We start from the raw sequence: 21,725 nt of genomic DNA, 5'->3' as shown, positions 1-21,725 counted from the left end.
CAGAGCTGCTCTCCCTGGGCAGGGTCGGGGGTGCCCCAGTGCTGGTGGATCTCGAGGGGCAGGGAGAGTAGGGGCACCTGTGAGGTGTGCCCCAACCAAGGTGGGGTGAACTCACACCTTCTCTGATGCTCAGGTCTCGCCTTGGCCCTTGCACACCACTCTTGAGGGGGACCCACGTTCCGCCTGCTTTCTCTCTCCCTGGGATCCAAGTACTCTCCCTGGTCAACCCTGGAGGAGGGAAGCCCACCTGAGAGCTGCGCCTGCTGCAGCTGGACGCACATGTCATTTCCAGCCTGTGCTCCTCTCCAGGGACCCCATGCCGTGTGGCACGGGCTCCTGCGCAGCCTTGGTGTGAAGTAGCATCTTATAAATAATCCACTGCCTGCCTCTCCGGCCCCATCACTCCAGCCGCATGGGACAGGTGACGTTTCTAACAGAAGAGGAGCGTGACCACACACAGCAATCCAACAGGCGTGGTCTGGGAAGCTTCCAGTGGCTCTGGTTCCTGGGCCATCCTGGGAGTGGGCCTGGGAATTTGCGTCTCTTCAGGGTCTCCAGACAGTGCTGTTTTGGGGCCACGTTTCTCAGCCCCTACATCACAACATTGTATCGAGCATGAGGAGCTCTCCTCTCCACCCTTCAGCATAGTTTATTCCACCCTCATGACTAAGCCTGTGTCTTTGCATGTGGGGCAGCCTGAACAACGCAGATCCCTCTGGGGCTCAGGGAAGACGTCCTGGGCTGCATTTTCTGCAACACGGTCTGTCTTCTGGCCTTGATGCCCGGGAAACTTCTCACAGAAAAATGCTGAGAGGTAACCTTGGCTCTGCAGGGCAAGCCTGCACCTGGGCCGGGATCCAGTGTGAGACTGGGGCTCTGCCCCGTGGGCAGTGCACAGCTGGTGGCCACTGCAGAGCCAAAGGCAGTGGCGATGTGGGGTTAAAAAGGCCATAGCTTCTGGAGCTCATCCACTCCAGTGGCTTTTCAGAGGCCTAAAGCAAGGGCAGCCTTGAGGGTCACAGTCCTCCATGCCCACCACGCCTCACTCATGCCACATGCAGGCCCTCACACCATGCTCTGTGGAGCCACTGCCCACGGGTGCCTTCTTCCACAGCGAAGCTTTATGAGACCTCAGTGGAGATGAGTCAGCCCTCCCCCAAGGTCTTTCTCTTTTATCTCCTTTTCTATTTCCCTCTTACCATGGACCTTTTATATAAAATATATATATATATATATATAGAGAGAGAGAGAGAGAGAGAGAGAGGGGCAGTTTTCCAACTTGCATAGGACTGCAATATTAGAACACAGTGGGGTAGTGGGAAAGTTGGTCTCCGGGACCGAATGTCCCTGAAGATGTCAAAGCCCTGCACGCCCACGTCCTCAGGATTTACAGAGGGTCACAGGCTGCAGAACTCTGGGGGGTGGGAATGCATCCTTAGCCTCCTTGCTTAGACCTGGACACTGGCTTTACTCCCTTCACTCTGACCCTGATGCAGGACTGGGTGCAACTCTTCGTGCCTGAGTGTGTGTGTGAGTGTGTAAGTGTGTGTGCAGATGTGTGTGTGTGAATGAGTGTGTGTGCATGAGCGTGTGTGTGTGTGAACAAGTGTGTGTGTGTGTGAATGAGTGTGTATGAGCATGTGTGCAAGTGTGAACAAGTGTGTGTGTGTGAATGAGTGTGTATGAGCATGTGTGCATGTGTGAACAAGTGTGTGTGTGTGTGTGTGAACAAGTGTGTGTGTGTGAATGAGTGTGTATGAGCATGTGTGCATGTGTGAACAAGTGTGTGTGTGTGAATGAGTGTGTATGAGCATGTGTGCAAGTGTGAACAAGTGTGTGTGTGTGTGTGTGAACAAGTGTGTGTGTGTGTGTGTGAACAAGTGTGTGTGTGTGAATGAGTGTGTATGAGCATGTGTGCATGTGTGAACAAGTGTGTGTGTGTGTGTGTGTGTGAACAAGTGTGTGTGTGTGAATGAGTGTGTATGAGCATGTGTGCATGTGTGAACAAGTGTGTGTGTGTGAATGAGTGTGTATGAGCATGTGTGCAAGTGTGAACAAGTGTGTGTGTGTGTGTGTGTGAACAAGTGTGTGTGTGTGTGTGTGTGAACAAGTGTGTGTGTGTGTGAATGAGTGTGTATGAGCATGTGTGCATGTGTGAACAAGTGTGTGTGTGTGTGTGTGTGTGTGTGTGTGCAACAAGTGTGTGTGTGTGTGAATGAGTGTGTATGAGCATGTGTGCATGTGTGAACAAGTGTGTGTGTGTGTGAACAAGTGTGTGTGTGTGTGTGTGTGTGTGTGCAACAAGTGTGTGTGTGTGTGTGTGTGAATGAGTGTGTATGAGCATGTGTGCATGTGTGAACAAGTGTGTGTGTGTGAATGAGTGTGTATGAGCATGTGTGCAAGTGTGAACAAGTGTGTGTGTGTGTGTGTGTGTGTACCATGGCAAGGGAGGGTGAAGGAAACCCATTGCTCTGGCTACAGATGAATTTACCATGAAACCCATCAAGTTCAAGCTGCATGGCCTTTCTCAAGGTTCTACTCATAATTTTCTTTTCTTTTTTTTTTTTTTGAGATGGAGTCTCACTCTGTCACCAGGCTGGGGTGCAGTGGTGTGATCTCGGCTCACTGAAACCTCCGCCTCCCGGGTTCAAGCAATTCCCCTGTCTCAGCCTCCTGAGTAGCTGGGACTACAGGCACCTGCCACCACACCCAGATAATTTTTGCCTTTTTAATGGAGATGGGGTTTTACCATGTTGGTCAGGACGGTCTCAATCTCTTGACCTCAGTGATCTGCCTGCCTCAGCCTCCCAAAGTGCTGGGATTACAGGCGTGAGCCATCATGCCAATCTCACAATTTTCAGTGCTTTATCTTAAAGAGAGCCCTACAGTATATCTGCTTCAGGCCCCAAGAACTTAGATTCACCTCTGGATCCAAGTCAAGAGATCCTGAAGGCAAAGAGGTTGGGGTCATGGTGTTGTGCCTTGAGAGCTTCGGCAGCCACGCCCTGCTCACAGCTCTTAAACCTGAGTGTTACAAATGAGACATTGGCTCTGGAGAGTGGTCGGGCGTGCTCCTCTCTCATCAATGCAGGCTGCATGCCTTGGTCCTGAACCTTCTCATCTTCCATTCCATGATCTGTCCCTAGCTTCACAAGACGACTCACTCAAGTATGAATCTCCAACCATATCTTTATCACAAACCCTTGGCAAATGTCTCCAACTGCCTCATTAACATCACAGAGATTCCTGAAATTTAGCACATCCTAAACCCACTAACGAGAGCATTCCCTAGCCAAGATGGAACCCTCAGTTGCTCCCTTAAAATCTTCAGGTACCCAGAAAAGACTTCACTAACTTTTATCAATCCACTCAGTATTCAATCCATAGGTCATATGAAAACAGCAAGGGCGGCCGGGCGTGGTGGCTCAAGCCTGTAATCCCAGCACTTTGGGAGGCCGAGATGGGCGGATCATGAGGTCAGGAGATCGAGACCATCCTGGCTAACACGGTGAAACCCCGTCTCTACTAAAAAATACAAAAAACTAGCCAGGCAAGGTGGCGGGCGCCTGTAGTCCCAGCTACTCGGGAGGCTGAGGCAAGAGAATGGCGTAAACCCGGGAGGTGGAGCTTGCAGTGAGCTGAGATCCGGCCACTGCACTCCAGCCTGGGCAACAGAGCGAGACTCTGTCTCAAAAGAAAAAAAGAAAAAAAGAAAAAAAAAACAGCAAGGGCTGAGACTGATAGGGAAAGAAAAAGGGAGAAGATAAATTATCAGTATCAGGAGTGGGGCAGAGAACGCTACTACAGATTCTACAGATACTCACAAGATAATAAGGGAATACTATGAGCAACTCTGTTTCTACCGATATCAGGAGTGGGGCAGGGGACATCACTATAGATTCTACAGATATTAACCAGCTAATAAGGGAGTGCTGTGAATCACTCTATTTCTGTCAATATCAGGAGTGGGGCAGGGGGTACTACTACAGATTCTACAGATATTCGCAAGTTAATAAGGGAGTACTATGAGCAAATCTATTTCTACCAATATCAGGAGTGCAGAGGGGACAACACTACGGACTCTACAGATACTAGCCAGATAATAAGGGAATGTTATGAAAAACTCTATTTCTATCAATATCAGGAGTGGGGAGGGTACATCACTACAGATTCTACAGATATTAACAAGATAATAACAGAATACTATGAACAACTCTATTTCTAAACAGTCTATCATGTTCCATTGGACTATTTATCTGTCTTCATGCCAATAACCCCCGAATTAATTAGTACAACTTTAGAGTAAGTCTCCAAATCGAATAGTTTACAACCTCCAACTTTGTTCTTTTTCTTTAAGATCATCCTGGCCGAGCGCAGTGGTTCATGCCAGTAGTCCTAGCAGTTTGGGAGGCTGAGGCAAGCAGATCATTTGAGGCTGGGAGTTCAAGACCAGCCTGACCAACATGGAGAAACCCTGTCTCTACTAAAAATACAAAATTAGCTGGGCATGGTGATGCATGTTGTGGTGAGCTGAGATTGTGCCATTGCACTCCAGCCTGGGCAATGAGAGTGAAGCTTGGTCTCAAAAAAAAAAAAAAAAAAAAGAAAGAAATTCCTGGTTTTCTCTGGGCTTTGCATTGCCAACTACATTACAGAATCAGATACAATTTCTACAAAAGACCTTGTTGAAATTTTGATTGAAATGTCATTAAACTTATAGAGAAATTTTGGGAAAATTAACCTCTTAACTTTTTTTAGTTTTCCAATCCGTAAATATGTTATATTGTTCCATTCATTAGGTCTGCTGAGATATCTGTCAGCAATGTTTGTTGTTTTATTTATTTCATTTTTAGTTTTATTTTTGAGACAGGGTCTGGCTCTGTCACCAGGCTAATGTGCAGGGGCACAATCTTGACTCACGGCAACCTCAGCCTCTTGGGCTTAAGCGATCCTCCCACTTCAGCCTCCCAAGTAGCTGGAACTACAAGTATGCACCACCACACCCAGCTAATTTTTCTATATTTTGTAAAGACAGGGTTTCACCATGTTGCCCAGACTGGTCTCAAGCTCCTGAGCTCAAGCAACTCACCAGCCTTGGCCTCTCAAAGTTCTGGGATTACAGGCATGAGCCACTGCACCTGGCCAATGTTTGTTGTTTTAAATTTGTAGGTTTTCCACATATGCGATGTATTTTTATGCTATTGGTATTGTTTTTAATTTCATCTTCCAGTTACTTTGTTGGTAGCAAATAGAAACATCAATTGAGTTTAGTATATTGGCCTTGTAAATTCATTAAAACTAATATTTTATAGACTTTTAGAATGCACATAATCAAGTTACATGTGAATAATGGCAGTTTTGCTTCTTACTTTCCAACTTATATTACTTATGGATTTCATGATTTAAATTTGTGTTTTGTCCTGAGCAAGATTCATAGAATTTTTGTTTGTTTGTTTTTTGAGACAGAGTCATGCTCTGTCACCCAGGCTGGAGTGTGGTGGTATGATCCTGGCTCACTGTAACCTCTGCCTCCTGGGTTCAAGTGATTCTCCTGCCTCAGCCTCCCAAGTAGCTGAGGTTACAGACACCTGCCACCACACCCAGCTACTTTTTGTATTTTTAGTATAGACAGGATTTCACCATGTTGACCAGGCTCATCTCAAACTCCTGACCTCAAGTGATCAGCTTGCCTCAGCCTCCCAAAGTGCTGGGATTACAGGTGTGAGCTTCTGTGCCTGGTCAGCAGACATTCTAATTTTGTTCCTGACCTTAGGGAAAGTGTTTGATATTTCACCCTTAAATTCTTAAATTGGATGTTAGCTGTTGTAGTGCCTGTTCCTAGTTTGTTGGGAATTTTAAACATGAACTGGTGCAGAATTTTCTTTCTGCATCTATTGACATAATCATATGGCTTTCTACCTTTCTTTTTCCCTTTCTTTTTCTTTTTTTGTCCTTTTTTTTTTTTTTTTTTTTTTTTTTAAGAAATCTTGCTCTATCCCCCTGGCTGGAGTGCCATGGCACGGTCTCAGCTCACTGCAATCTCTGCCTCTCAGGTTCAAGTGATTCTCCTGACTCAGCCTGCCAAGTAGCTGGGATTATAGGTGCCTGCCAACATGCCCAGCCAATTTTAGTATTTTTAATAGAGACGGGGTTTCACCATGTTGGCCAGGCTGGTCTGGAATTCCTGACCTCAGGTTACCCACCCACCTCGGCCTCCCAAAGTGCTGGGATTTCAGGCATGAGCCACCGCGCCCAGCCTTACCTTTATTTTTCTAATGTGTGTAAATAATTTTGGTTTATATTCCTAAAATTTTATTGTGAATATTTTAAAACATACAAAAAAATGAAAAGGATTGTAGAGTGAATGCCCACTGCAAGATTGCTTTTATATTTTTGATTTATCATGTGTATGTCCAACCCTCTATCCTTCCGTCAGTGTATTTTATTTATTTTTGATGTGTGTCAATGTCATTTGACATCAGTACAGCTGATCCTTAAACATTTTGAAGCAGGCTATTTCCCTGACGCCTTCACTGGCAGGAACTGGAGTGTACAGGTGCTGGCAGGGGTGAACTCCACTCACTCACTGCTCTACCCCTCGTGGGAGGCGGAGTGCAGGTGAGTGGGTGCAGAGACTGGGGTGAGCACTTTTGAGGACTGGCAATAGTGAATTCTGTACCAGCCCTGCAGCAACGTCTAGGGTAGGGTGCCCGCAACCCTGGAAGCCCCAGAGGAAGTGTTGCAGTGGAGAAAGTGTGTTGCAGTGGAGGAGGCGTTGTGGCGGGGGAGGCGTTGCCGTGGGGGAGGCGTTGCGGCGGGGGAGGCGTTGCCGTGGGGGAGGCCTTACCGTGGAGGAGGCGTTAAGGTGGAGGAAGTGTTACAGTGCCTTTTTGGCTTTGCTGCCCGTGGGTGGCTTACGTGTTAACAGCTCAGTGGAGGAAGCGTTGCGGTGGAGGAAGAGTGTTGCAGTGGAGGAAGCGTTACAGTGGAGGAAGCGTTACGGTGGAGGAAGCGTTACGGTGGAGGAAGCGTTGCGGTGGAGGAAGCGTTACAGTGGAGGAAGTGTTGCAGTGGAGGAAGTGTTATGGTGGAGGAAGTGTTACAGTGTCTTTTTAGCTTTGCCGCCCATGGGTGGCTTATGTGTTAACAGCTTGGTGGAGGGCCAGTGTGACAGCCTTTTGCACCCACGCTCGTGGCACCCGAGTTCTTGTCTGGTGTCCAGGAGGAATGAGGTTGCCTGAAAGAATTGAAGGTGGTAAATGTGGGGATTTTATTGCTGGTGAAAGTGGCTCTCGGCAGGAAGGGGAGCTGAGAAGGGCATGGAGCAGGAAGGTAATCTTCCCCTGGAGGCTGGGCCACTCTCTGAAGCTGTGCCATTAAGCTGTCCCTCTGAAGTCAAGCCGCTTGTCTCCAATGTCCAACCATAGTCTCTGACATCCAGCTGCTTCTCTTCTCTGCTGGCTGAGTTCTGGCGTTTTTATAGGCACAGGATGGGGGACAGGGTGGGTGGTTTTGGAAAAGGCAAAATTCGAGCAGGAACACATGGATGTGTGGTCTCACTTTGGGCTGTGGTTCTAGGCTTTTGGGCTTGAAGGTGGGGCTCTGGCCAGGGACTTACCCTCTTCTACCCAGAATTTCACTGCCTCCTGTTCCTATGAATTTCAGCATGGATATCACTAACTAGAATGGAAAATTATATTTTTGTTTTGAGTGAAATGCTCAAATCTGAAGCTTACCATTTGAAAAGTTTTGACAAATACACATCCCTGCATGAGGTAAACCTTTGTCAAGGTAGAACGCTATTGCCACCATGGAAGACTCGGTCTCACTCTCGTCCGTGAATACGTTGCCAGGTGACCAGCATTCTGATTTGCATTCTTCATAGGCTGGGGTAGCCTGTTGTAAAATCACGTAAGTGGATGGCATCATATTACCCTATAGCATGTACTCAGAGTTTGGCTTCTCTCACTTGAGACAATGTTTTGAGGGTTATCATGTAGTTGTGTTTATTAGTAATTTATTTCATTTGCTGCTGAGTAGTATTCATTTTGCTGTCATAAATGAGGCTGCTGAAACTGCCTTTGCAAAATTATGACAGTGAGAGAAATCTGACATAGTTGACTCCGTCTTGCTTCTGACTGCCAAGCCGCCCTTGGTCATTCCTGGGTGTACACCGGGCTGACTTTGGGAGAAACTTAGTTTCTAGTTTAAAGCAAGGATGATAATAGCCCTTCCCAAAACTAAACCACATTTGTAAAACTAATGAAAGGTCACAAGATAGGTGTAGCTTCTGCAATCCCTTACTCAGGACTCACGTGTCCAGAGGTCACAGATTTGTGACTTCCCCAGTTACTCATATAGATAACTTCACTATTGTAGAACCTGGGACTGATGTTTTGAGATATCTTTCGGACTGACCCCACCCGGACACCTGACTCATGACTCAACCAATCCTGTGGTCCCCCCAGGGGCACACTCAGTGCACCCCTATGATTTCATCCCCAAACAATCAACATTCCCCATTCCCTGGTCCCCTGCCTACCAAACTAGCCTTGAAAGCCCCTGACCTCGGAGCCTTTGGGGAGATTGATCTGAGTGATAACTTTGTCTTCCTCATGGCATGGCTGGCCTTGTGTCAATTAAACTCTTCCATTACTGTAATACCGTGATTTTGTATGCTGCGGTGGGCAGGACGGACCTGTCGGGCAATTACACTGCCAGGTACATTATTGGACGCATCTTTTGTGAATATTTGCTCTCATTGTTCTTCAGTAATTATCTAGGAGAGGAATTTCTGTATCAAAGGGTAATTGTGTGTTTATTTTTATAAGATATAGTCTGAAGCTTTCAGAATGGCTTTATCATTTTAAATTTCTACCTGTTTCTGTAGCTCCTTGTCCTCCTGAACTTTTGGCACTGCCCATCATTTTTTGCTTAACTATTCTAGAGATTGGTTGCGCTTTGAATTTGCACTTCCTTGGTGAGTGGACAGTAAGAATGATTTCATGAGCTTATCATTCATTGCTGTATTCCTTAGTAAACTGTGTTCAACCATGGAACCGCTTTTGCAAAAATTATAACTGAGAAAATTATGACAGTGAAAGAGATCTGACTTAACTGACTCCATCTTGCTTCTGACCTCCAGGCTGTCCTTGTTCATTCCTGGCCGGAGGCTGAACTAACTTTGGGAGGAACTTAGTTTATAGTTTAACTTTGAAACAAAGACTGTAACAGTTCTTTCCCCAAACAAACCCCCTTCGTGCCTGGGGACTAGACTGTCTGTACAGGACTCACAAATTAGCCACGAAATTAGAAATTACAGCCTGGAGGCTGTAATATTCTGAACCTCTCCAAATTGCTCTTCGGGATAACATTCCTGTTGTAAAGCCTGAGATCAGTGCTTGAGATATTTTGCAGACCCTCAGCTGGCACCACCAGATTGATGAACCAACTCTTCCAGTCTTGTGGCCTCCACCCAGGAACTGACTCAATGCAAGAAAGCAACTTCAACTCCCTGTGATTTCATCTGCAATCTGACTGATCAGTTCTCCTGGCCCACTGGCTCCCTACCCACCACATTATCCTTAAAAACCCTGATCCCAGCCAGATGCAGTGGCTCACGCCTGTAATCCCAGCACTTTGGGAAGCCGAGGCGGGCAGATCACCTGAAGTCAGGAGTTTGAGACCAGCCTGATCAACATGGAGAAATCCCGTCTCCACTAAAAATACAAAATTAGCTGGGCATGGTGATGCATGCCTGTAATCCTAGCTAGTCAGGAGGCTGAGGCAGGAGAATTACTTGAACCTGGGAGGTGGAGGTTGCGGTGAGCTGACATCATGCCACTGGACTCCAGCCTGGGCAACAAGAGCAAGACCCCTTCTCAAACAAACAAACAAAAAAACCCTGATCCCTGAATTACTGGTCAGACTGATTTTAGTAATAATAAAACTCCAGTCTCCTGTACAGCCAGCTCTGCATTAATTAAACGCTTTCTCTATTACAATTTCCCTATCTTGATAAATCAGCTCTGTCTAGGCAGCAGGCAAGATGAACCCACTGGACAAGTGTTTGCCCATTTTTATTCAGGTTTTTGTCTTTATATTATTAAGGTGTAGACAAAGTTTCTTCTTTACCTATTCTGAATATCAATTTTTGGCCAGATATTGATGAATATTTTCTTCCAAAATATGGTTTGACTATTGAGGACTAAGCTCTGGTTTTTTAATCTTGTAAAATTTCTAAGGGGTCTGGGGCGGAGTGTCGTATCTTACAAATCATAAATTCTCACCAGATGGGTTTTATTTAACTCTATATATCGTGACTTACTTTCCAATCTGACTCTGGCATAACATCATATGACAAAGAAGAAAGTCAAAGTGTCTTACCCCAAAATATGTTTCTTTGCCATATTTTGAAATGGCCCTGCAAAGCTGTCCTTGGTGGGAGAAAATTTGCATCTGTAAAGACTCTCTATTAACATAGCTAGATCTTTTTCTTCCAGGCCTCCCAATCTGGAACAGATTAACTAAGAGTCTAGCATCTTTTAAACATCTGAATAGGAAACATTTGTCATCTATTGTCTCTAAGGGCAGCTACTATAACATTCAAAAGAACCTTGGTCTCCACAATCTTTTTTCTTAACTTGAACATTTTCTCTCTGTGGATCCCAGGTCTTTAGACAAACTCAGCTAATTGTCAACCAGATAACCAATGAATTTCTTTTTTTTTTTTTTTTTTTTTTTGAGACGGAGTCTTGCTCTGTTGCCCAGGCTGGGGTGCAGTGGCCGGATCTCAGCTCACTGCAAGCTCCGCCTCCCGGGTTTACGCCATTCTCCTGCCTCAGCCTCCTGAGTAGCTGGGACTACAGGCGCCCGCCACCTCGCCCGGCTAGTTTTTTGTATTTTTTAGTAGAGACGGGGTTTCACCGTGTTAGCCAGGATGGTCTCGATCTCCTGACCTCGTGATCCACCCGTCTCGGCCTCCCAAAGTGCTGGGATTACAGGCTTGAGCCACCGCGCCCGGCCTGAATTTCTTAAATGTATTTGATTGATGTCTCATGCCTCCCTAAAATGTATGAAACCAAGATGCATGCCAGCCACCTCGGTCACGTGTTCTCAGGACCTTCTGAGGGCTGTGTCACGGGCCATGGTCACTCATAGTTGGTTCAGAATAAATCTCTTCAAGTATTTTAGAGTTTGGCTCTTTTTGTCAACACCATTCAGTCTAAAGTTTTTAAATTTGATGATGTGAGGTTGGGCCGAGGTTCATGTGTCTGCAAATGGATGTTCAATTGTTCCAGCACCATGGGTTGAAAAGACTTCTCTTTCTCTGTGAGGTTACTTTAGTCCTTTGTTGACAATCAAATGTACGTGGGAATGTGGGTCCATTTTCTGTGTCTTCTCTTCCACTCCGTTGAGCTATTTGTTTATTCTGTGCCAGACCCACACTCTCATGACTACTGCAGGTTTTTTTATTTTTTATTTATTTATTTTAGATGGAGTCTCGCTCTTTTGCCAGGCTGGAGTGCAGTGGCACGATCTCAGCTCACTGCAACCTTCACCTCCCAGGTTCAAGCGATTCTCCTGCCTCAGCCTCCCTAGTAGCTGGGATTACAGGTGCGCACCACCATGGCTAATTATTGTATTTTTAGTAGAGACAGGGTTTCACCATGTTGACCAGGATGGTCTCGATCTCTTGACCTTGTGATCCACTCGCCTCAGCTTCCCAAAGTGCTGGGATTACAGGCGTGAGCCACCGCGCCCAGCCATGTTCTTCTTTTTCAAGATTACTTTGCCATTTACCCTTTGCTTTCTTGCACAGAAATTTTGGAATCAGCCTATAAACTTCTATAAAAGAAGCCTGGATGAATTTTGAAGGGGTTGTTTTTAATAATAAAGAAAAACTTGAAAAGAACAGACATCTTAATTATGTTGAATTTTCCAATCCAAAATATGCTGTATCTCTCCATTTATTTAAATCTTCTGAAATTCGTCTTAAATATTTTGTTTTCAATGAAGAAATACTATACATTAAAAATTCCTTGTATTTTATGTTTTAATGCTATTGTAAATGGAAAATTTTAAATTTAAATTTATTATCTAATGGTTTGCTACTAGTATATAAAAACAAGTGACCTTTGTACGTTGAGCCTATTCTATAAGCTTAACAGATTTACCTATAATTTCTAGTTGTGAAGGATGTTTGCTTGTATGTGATCAGTCTCATTATATATGAGCAAAGGCAGTTTTAACTCTTTCTTTCTGACCTTCATGCTTCTTATTGTTTTTCATCCCCACTGCACTGCTCAGGGTCTCTGGTACAATGCTGACCATGGAAGTGGTCAGGGTGGACATCCTTGCCTTGTTCTTGAAATTCATACATTCAGACAATGACTACTGCTCAGCGACAAAAAGGAACAAATTACCAATAAACACGACTACATGATAACTCTCAAAAACCTGTCAGAGGGGAGCCTTTCATCTTCCCCGTTAAGTGTGATGTCAGCTATGCCCTTCACCAGGTTGAGGAAGTTCCCTTCTATTCCCAGTTTCATGAGAGTTATTAGAATAAATGGGTGCCGAATTTTGCCACATGCCTTTTATTTCACTATTGAAAAAAATTACTATTTTTAAAATTTTCTACTGCATTAACATGGTGAATTAAGTTAATGGCAGCTTGAGGATTAAACATCTTGCATTTCTGGCATAAAACCTATTTGGTCACCATATGTTACCATTTTGTTTTGTTCCATTTGCTAATATTTTGTTAATAATTTTTCATATGTGTTTTTAAGACACTGTGGGACATTGATTTAAATCTTTATTTTTTAATACCTTTCATTTTACTGTCAGGAATATGATGGCTTCATGATTTGGGAAGTGTACTCTCTTTGATAATTATCTGGAAAATTTTGTATAAAATTGGTGTTATTCATTCTTTAAATATTTTATTTAATTCACCAGTGAAATCATCCAGGCCTGGAGTCTTCTTTGGAGGATTTTAATTATGAATTCAATTTCTTTATGGCTATTAGTATTCTGCCTTTCATTTTGGATCAACTGCGGTCATTGTATTGTTAAGGAAATGTATCTATTATGTCTAAGTTGTTGCACTAAGGCATTACATTTGTTGCCATAAAGTTGTTCATGCTATATTTTTTCTTATCAGTTCTCTGGTAATAACCCTTGTTTCATTCATGATACTGGTAATTTGTGCTTTTTCTCTTTTTTTCTGAACACCCCAGATGGGGATTTCCTCCATTTTTTGGATCTTCTTAAGAACCAAATTTTGGAATTATTAAATATCTCTTATTTTCCTATTTTTTAATAAATTTTTTGATCTTATTTTTATTTTTTCTTTCTTCTACTTAATTTAGATTTCTTTTGCTTTTATTTTTCTAGCTTATTTAGATAGGACTGAAAGCACTGTTGCAAAATTGTAACTGAGAAAGTAACACAGATCTGACCTAATCAACTCCATCTTGCTTCTGACCTCCAGGCTGTCCTTGTTCATTCCTGGGCATAGACTGAACTAACTTTGGGAGGAACTTAGTCTATAGTTTAAACAAAGATGATAATAGCCCTTTCCCAAAGCAGACCCCATTCTTGTCTGGGGAGTAGACTTCCTTTGTAGGACTAACAGATTTGCCACAGAATTAGAAATTATGGTTTAGGAGTCACGCAGCTGGAGGCTACAAGATTCTGACTTGCTAAATTTCTCCCTAAACTGCTCCTAAAATCAGTGCTTGAGAAATTTTGCAGACCCTGTAAGGGAGGAGACCACCCCTCATGTTGTCTTATGCCCAATTTCTGCCTCCAAAGAAAGAAAAAGAAACAAAAAGTAAAAACTAAAAGGCAGAAATGAAATCCACAAGCAGACAGCCCGGCGCCACACCCTGGGCCTGGTAGTTAAAGATCCACCCCTGACCTAAGTGGTTCTGTTATGTATAGATTACAGACATTGTATAGAAATGCACTGTGAAAATCCCTGTCCTGTTTTGTTCTGATCTAATTGCCGGTGCATGCAGCCCCCAGTCACGTACCCCCTACTTGCTCAATCAATCACCATCCTCTCACGCACCCTCTTAGAGTTGTGAGTCCTTAAAAGGGACAGGAATTGCTCACTCGGGGAGCTCGGCTCTTGAGACAGGAGTCTTGCCGACGCCCCCGGCTGAATCAACCCCTTCCTTCTTTAACTGGTGTCTGAGGAGTTATGTCTGTGGCTCGTCCTGCTACACCTGCACTTGATGGATCAGCGGGCACCACCCAGATCGATAAACCAGCTCATCTGATCTTGTGGCCCCACCCAGGAATTGACTCAGTGTAAGAAGACAGTGGCTCCTTATGACTTCCTCTTCAACCCAGTCAATCAGCACTCCCCACTCACTGCCCCACCCCAGCTACTGAACAGCCCTTAAAAACTTTTATCTGATTTGAGTAATAATAAAACTCTGGTCTCCCGCATAGCTGGTTCTGTGTTAATTACTCTTCTCTACTGCAACTCTCCGTCTTGATAAATTGGCTCTGTCTAGGCAGCAGGAAAGGTGAACCCACTGGGCGGTTACAGAGCAATATGTTACTGATTTTATGACTTTCTTCTTTCTTAATTCTGCTTGTAAGCACCACTTCAGCTGTATCCTCCAATTTTTTTTATATGTTATAAATTTCATTAACAGTTAACCATTTTCTAATTCCCCTTATTATTTATTTTATTACCCATGGATTCTTCATAAGTGTGTTAACTTCCAAATGCTTTGGATTTTCCATATATTGAAACAGTCCTTGCAAAATTATGACTGAGACAGTGAAAGAGATCTAACTGAACTGACACCACCTTGCTTCTAACCTCCAAGCTGTCCTTGTTCATTCCTGGGTGTAGGCTGAATTAACTTGGGGAGAAACTTAGTTTATAGTTTGAAACAAAGATGATAACAGCCGTTTCCCAAAACAGGCCTCCTACTTGCTTGGGGATTAGATTGCCTTTGTAGGACTTGCAAATTAGTCACAAGATTAGAAATTATGGTTTAGGAGTCATGCAGCTGGAGGCTACAAGATTCTAACACTCCCTAAACAGCTAGATCAGTGCTTGAGATATTTTGCAGACCCTGCACTTGATGGATCGGCTGGCTCCACCCAGATCGATAAACTGTCTTATCTAATCTTGTGACTCTCCGCCCCCAGCCCCCAGGAATTGACTCAGCACAAGAAGACAGCTTTGACTTCCTGTGATTTCATCACTGACCAGTCAGCATCCCCGGCTCACTGGCTTCCCCCAACTCACCAAGTTGTCCTTAAAAACCTTTCTCCCCACATGCTTGGGGAAACTGATTTGAGTAATAATAAAACTCCGGTCTCCTGCACAGCCGACTCTGTGTGAATTGCTCCCTGTCCTGAGAAATTGGGTCTGTTTAGGCAGTGGGCACGGGGAACCCACTGGGCAGTTACAATATCATTGTCTTGTTGATTTTTATTTTACAGGCTTAAAATGCACATTCTCAACTTTTTGTAGTTGGCTTAAAGTAAAAACTTCTAATTTTTTTTTTTTTCCGAGACCCAGTGGTGCTCTCCCAGCCCAGGCTAGAGTACAATGGTGCAGTCTTCACTGACTGCAACTGTCAGGCCTCTGAGCCAAAGCTAAGCCATCATATCCCCTGTGACTTGCATCCAGATGGCCTGAAGTAACCAAAGAATCACAAAAGAAGTGAAAATGGCCTGTTCCTGCCTTAACTGATGACATACCTTGTGAAATTCTTTCTCCTGGCTCAAAAGCTCCCCAACTGAGCACCTTGTGGCCTCTGTCCCTGCCGCCAGAGAACAACCCCCTTTGACTGTAATTTTCCACTACCTACCCAAATCCTATAAAATGGCCCCGCCCCATCTCCCTGCACTGACTTTCTTTTTGGACTCAGCCTGCCTGCACCCAGGTGATTAAAAAGCTTTATTGTTCACACAAAGCCTGTTTGGTGGTCTCTTCACACGGACGCATGTGACAGCAACCTCCACTTCCCGGGTTCAAGTGATTCTCCTGCCTCAGCCTCCTGAGTAGCTGGGATTACAGGTGTGCACCACCACGCTTGGCTAATTTTTGTATTTTTAGTACAGATGGGGTATCACCATGTTAGCCAGGCTAGTCTTGAACTCCTGACCTCAGGTAATCTGCCTGCCTTGGCCTCCCAAAGTGCTGGGATTACAGGCCTGAGCTATTGCACCTGGCCAAAACTTCTAATTCTTAACAAAACTTTAAAATGTTGTAGTACCCCAATTTTATGATACAATTGTCATATGTTTTACATTTATAGACATGTATAGAAAATCTTATAATTTTCACTTTAAACGATTACGTTAATTTAAAGAAATTCAAAGGAAAATCGTTTTTTTACATTTACCCATGTATTTATTGAAAATGGTGTTCCTCAGACCTTCCGGAGGATCTGACTTCCATCTGGTATCATTTGGCTTCAGCCTGAAGAGCTTTTAGCGTTTCTGGAGTGTAGATTTGCCAGGCACGTTTTTTTAGCTTTTTCTTCTCTGGGAGCGTGTCTGCTTGTCCTTATTCTTGAAGGAATATTTTGCTGGAGTATAAAATTCTAGGTTTTTTCTTTTAGCCCTTTGGGGATGTCATTTTCCTGTCTTCCGGCTTCCATTATTTCTGCTGAGAAGTCCAGCAGTTGTTTGCCTCTTGTTCTCCTGTGTATGATGTGTGCTTTTTCTTTAGCTGCTTTTAATGTTTCCTCTTACCTTTGACGTTCCTCATTTAGATCCTAATGTGCTTGGGATACTCTCCTTTGTATCAGTCCTGCTTTGGGTTCCCTTGGGTTTCTTGATTCTTTTTGTTTGTTTGTTTGTTTGTTTTTTGTTGTTGAGACGGAGTCTCGCTCTGTCGCCCAGGCTGGAGTGCAGTGGCACGATCTTGGCTCACTGCAAGCTCCGCCTCCCGGGTTCACGCCGTTCTCCTGCCTCAGCTTCCCGAGTAGCTGGGACTACAGGTGCCCACCACCTCGCCCGGCTAGTTTTTTGTATTTTTTTTTTAGTAGAGACAGGGTTTCACCATGTTAGCCAGGATGGTCTCGATCTTCTGACCTCATGATCTGCCTGCCTCGGCCTCCCAAAGTGCTGGGATTACAGGCAGGTGTGAGCCACCATGCCCGGCCTCAAACATACTTTTAAGGCCACTGTTATTTGTGATCTCAAGCAGCCAACTCTCTTTCAGCACGGACAAAGTTGACTCACCTGGCTTATTCACAAATGGGTCACGGATCCATTCCTTCCCAGTTTGGGGTTCTTTTGCGGTTGGGAAGTAATGCTCAAGCTCTTTTGGGAGCTGAAACAGGTGATCATACGCCAGCTGGGGCAAAGAAGGCGCTGGCTCAGTCTGTTTCCAAACAAAACCTCTGCTAATGTTTGAAACATGCCAGAAACCCCAGTGTTCACTCACTGCCCCATAATTCCAGTTTGACTTTTAATGCAGCCACTTTATCTCCTGACTTGAACGCAGTTGTCCCTCTCCCCTGAAGTGACAGTTTGTGGAGCTGGTTGAATATGTCACCCAAGTAAGCAACGTTTGTAGCCCATTCTACGTCACTGAAATGTGATGCCAGTGGTGACTGTTTTTCTGAAAGAGATCTCTGGAGCGGCCCTCATAACTCAAAAACTCTGGCCAGTGATCTGCCTCTAGAAAGCCACCTCACTTCTGTGTATCAGAGAAGCCATCTCACTCCTATCACATGTGTGTCACTGTAAGCACATGTGTATCAGAGAAGACATGTGTGCTCTGCAACCATCTCCTCACAGAACTGCACGAACAGACATGAGTTAAGGGCATGTACTTTAATGAGGCTGATAACTTTAATTACATACTGCAAACCTTTATTAAGCTCAGGCGACATTTTTCAGCTACCCAGCATTTCTCTGTGGATGACACAGTGCTTAGACTTACATCCAGAAGTGACCTCTTTGACCCAAGTGGTGAAACCAGAAAGCCATCCAGTCACGGCAGCTGCTCCCTCTGTGTGTACACTGACACAAAATGGCCAGTTCGGTTTTCCTGATACGTAATCAATCAAAGACTTGAATAGTTCTGAAGCTGTGCTGTTGGTTGGCAACAAAAGTGCACCTAACATACCCTCGTGCACATCCTCCTGAAAAATAGATCTCACAACAACAAGCATTGTTGCCTTGTTGTCAACGTTGGTGGACTCATCAGCCTGGCTTGTGTACCATGGTGACTCATTAATCCTCTCTGACAATTGTGCCTCAATATCCTCTGCAATTTCATCAATTCCTCTAGGTATGGTTCTAGCCGAAAGAGGAACACGTGCCACCTTTTGAGCTGCAGCCTCTCCTAAAAGTTCAGGACAAATGTCCTTAGCAGCAGGCAAGATCAGCTGTTCACCAACAGTAAAGGGCTTCTTAGCTTTAGCAATGCAGTTAGCCCGTAAGAATGATGCTCTCAGTGCAGACACATTTGATGAAGTGGTGGCCTTCAATCATTGCTTCTGTTCTTCGTGGTCAAGCTTTTTTTTTTTTTTTCCTTTTGAAAAACTCCAAAGGCAAGGTGCTTTTAATGCAAGGTGCTTTTAATGCAAGGTGCTTGGTCTTCATATGGTGAAGCAGTTTTGAAGGTTTCATGGCTTCACTGGACAGTCATCACATATTATACCAAGTGGGCTTGGAAAATGTGAATCACCTGTTGCAATGAGTCTGTAATTTAAGTGAGATGCTTGGTATTTTCTATTAAATGCGGCTTGCTTCTTGTTGGTAGTCTTAGAGTCTTCTGCTGTCTAATCTTGGACCTTCCCCCTTTTCAAAGCCCTCCTGTGATGTTTCCTTCTTTACTCATTTTGGCTCGGGTTAGCTCGTGGGCTTACCAAAACTGTGCCTGAGGCAAGCGGGCAGTGTGGGAAAGAGGCATGGACAGAAGTGGTAAATAAAATAACAGGTGGGCCTCATGTGGACTAACATAAGTGTGGGATTCTGATTTAAAGCCTGTCACCAGATGCAGCTTAATTATCACTTGCCAACCATTAATCGGGTTTTGCTATGAGTCTGCAACCAAGTGATTTATTAGGGTCTCTGTGCAGTCAGACCTCTCTGCCAACGTTAATCTGGATTTGCAGCAGGTCCCCCCAGCACCAGCCTCAGATCATCAGGCAGTAGATTCTCACAGCGAGCTTGCAACCCAGATCCCTCACTCGCACGGTTCACGATAGGGTAGGTGCTCCTGTGAGAATCTAACGTTGCCGCTGATCTGACAGGAGGCAGAGCTCAGGTGGTGATGTGAGTGATGAGGAGCGGCTGTAAATACAGGTGAGGCTTCGCTCACTCGCCCCGGCTCACCTCCTGCTGTACTGCCCAGTTCTTCACAGGTCATACACCAGGGCTGGTCCGTGGCCCTGGGGTTGAGGGCCCCTGACTTGCAGACTGTCCTGTTGCAGGTGGAATTTTGGGCTGGTAGTTTCTTCCCTTTCCTTTCACTGTTTACAGGTAGAATTCCATTGCCCCATGACTTCCATAATTTCTGCGGAAAGTCATTCACGTGTCCAGCTTTTTTTCCCCTTTGAAAGTACCATGGAGGCCGGGCGCGGTGGCTCACGCCTGTAATCCCAGCACTTTGGGAGGCCGAGGCGGGCGGATCACAAGGTCAGGAGATCGAGACCACGGTGAAACCCCGTCTCTACTAAAAATACAAAAAATTAGCCGGGCACGGTGGCGGGCGCCTGTAGTCCCAGCTACTCAGGAGGCTGAGGCAGGAGAATGGCGTGAACCCCAGAGGCGGAGCTTGCAGTGAGCCGAGATCGCGCCACTGCACTCCAGCCTGGGCGACAGAGCGAGACTCCGTCTCAAAAAAAAAAAAAAAAAAAAGAAAGTACCATGGAATCATTCTTTTGCTGACCTTAAGCTTTTTTCCCCTTGTCTTTATTGTATTTGTGTTTATTGAATTTCTTGAATCTGTGAGTTGATGTCTTTAAGGGTTTGAAAATATTCTCTCTTCAAATACAGGTTCCATCATGTTCCTTTCTCCTTGTGGGGTGGGATTGTTGAAAATATTTCCCCATGGCCTTCACACTCCATTATGTTTTCTTCACTTCCTGTTCTTTCTGGGTTTCAGTTAGGCTATTATTTATTGATTTGTCTTTCAAATTCCATTTTCAATTAATTAATTCCATTTTCAACTATAGTCAGTTTATCATTCAGGTGAACCCATCTGGTGAGTTATTATTGTTACTATTTGAGACAGAGTCTCACTCTGTCACCCAGGCTGAAGTGCAGTGGTGCAATCTCAGTTCACTGCAAGCTCTGCCTCCTGGGTTCAAGCGAGTCTCCTGCCTCAGCCTCCCGAGTAGCTTGGATTACAGGTGCCTGCCACCACGCCAGGCTAATTTTTGTATTTTTAGTAGAAACGAAATCCTTCTGGGGATTTAGCTGGGAGCCATCCATGCCATTTTACAATCTGGTGAACATCTTGGTAAGAAGAGCTGCCATGCTTGCTGCAGGGCCCTCGCCTTAGTGGGCTTTCTCTCTTGAGCACTGTGAGATGACAGGAAATTCCACTTTGTCTTCCTGGCACTGAAATTTTGGTTCATGTTGTTCTCATTGCTTTTATTATTCTCTAAAGTCTTCAAAACTATGGTTTTTGTAATTTATTACATGATTTCCCCTTGATTTTACAGCAAAGTATACTCTGCTGATATTTACTTCATCTTACTTGGAAGTGAAAGCCCCACTTAGTTTTTAAAAATATGCTAAAAATTAGCCAGGCATGGTGGCAGGTGCCTGTAACCCCAGCTACTCAGGAGGCTGAGGCAGGAGAATCACTCGAACCTGAGAGTCGGAGGTTGCAGTGAGCCGAGATTGCACCACTGCATTCCAGCCTGGGCAAGAGAGTGAGACTCCACCTCAAAAAAAAATGCTATATAAAATATTGGGGTTTCCTTGATAAATGATACTCGGGTCAACTAGTAGACTAAGTTAAAAGCAAAACCTTTGTGTTTGTACAGAGACACTGAACATTTATGGGATGAAAGCTAGAACGTGGGAGAAATGGAAAATGCCCCAGGGCTGCTGGCCCTGACCTCTCCAAGGCCTGCTCGTCACCCTAAGTGTGGCTGCATCTTCTGCTCCCTCCGGCTACCACCAGTGTGGGTAGGAGGAGGCCTGGGAAGATGAGGGGGAGCAGTGCTAAAGGGGGGCAGTGGGAAAATCCACAAGGTTGAAGAGAATTAAAAACCATGGGAGGGCCTCTCTGCAGTGTTTTCCCCACCAGAGCTGATAACCAAGATTTAATGTGTGTCACGAAAACCCAGAGTGCAACAGTGGCTGGGGTCACTCTCTTCTCCCGACGTGGCCCTGTGTGCCCCTCCTGGGATCCAGGGACTCGCCTCTGGCTCAGGAGATGGAGAGGTGTTCTCCAGCACCGCAGAGTCAGCCTGCTGGGCCAGCACGTGGCACGAGTTCTGTGCCTGGCACTTGTGAACTGACCGCACCCCGGGAAAGACAAAGGGAAGGACCCGTGCCGTGGCATCTGTTTGCCTGTGAACTGCGACACCGACACGGGAAGTGTCCCCTTGTTATCGTCAGCCCAGGGAGAGCTGTGTGGAGGACGGAGACACCAGCCATCAATCTCCCGGAGCACGCGGCATCTCTGTTTAATAGCAGATAGAGCGTCTCCAAAGGGCTTTTTTTTTTTCTCTTTGTTTAAAATGACATATAATGGGTCTGGACTTATC

At 45.0% G+C, this 21,725-nt stretch overlaps 1 protein-coding gene across 20 annotated transcripts in view; it reads left to right on the top strand.

Moving 5' to 3' along the window:
* NDUFS6 (NADH:ubiquinone oxidoreductase subunit S6) overlaps positions 1-21,725 on the top strand; it is a 183,703-nt gene that overhangs the window by 57,537 nt on the left and 104,441 nt on the right. The window contains exon 1 of one of the 20 annotated variants that reach the window (XM_050795297.1): positions 6,784-6,787. The exons of the other annotated variants lie outside the window; for them this stretch is intronic. The gene's annotated coding sequence lies outside the window, so the exon portion shown is untranslated. Of the gene's footprint in view, positions 1-6,783; positions 6,788-21,725 lie in introns of those variants that run through there. 20 annotated transcript variants of the gene reach the window in all.

The sequence above is a fragment of the Macaca thibetana genome, chromosome 6, assembly GCF_024542745.1.
Source record: "Macaca thibetana thibetana isolate TM-01 chromosome 6, ASM2454274v1, whole genome shotgun sequence".
Taxonomy (NCBI): domain Eukaryota; kingdom Metazoa; phylum Chordata; class Mammalia; order Primates; family Cercopithecidae; genus Macaca; species Macaca thibetana.
The sequence above is the reverse complement of the archived record's forward strand: the minus strand, read 5'-3'. Positions and strand labels throughout refer to the sequence as shown.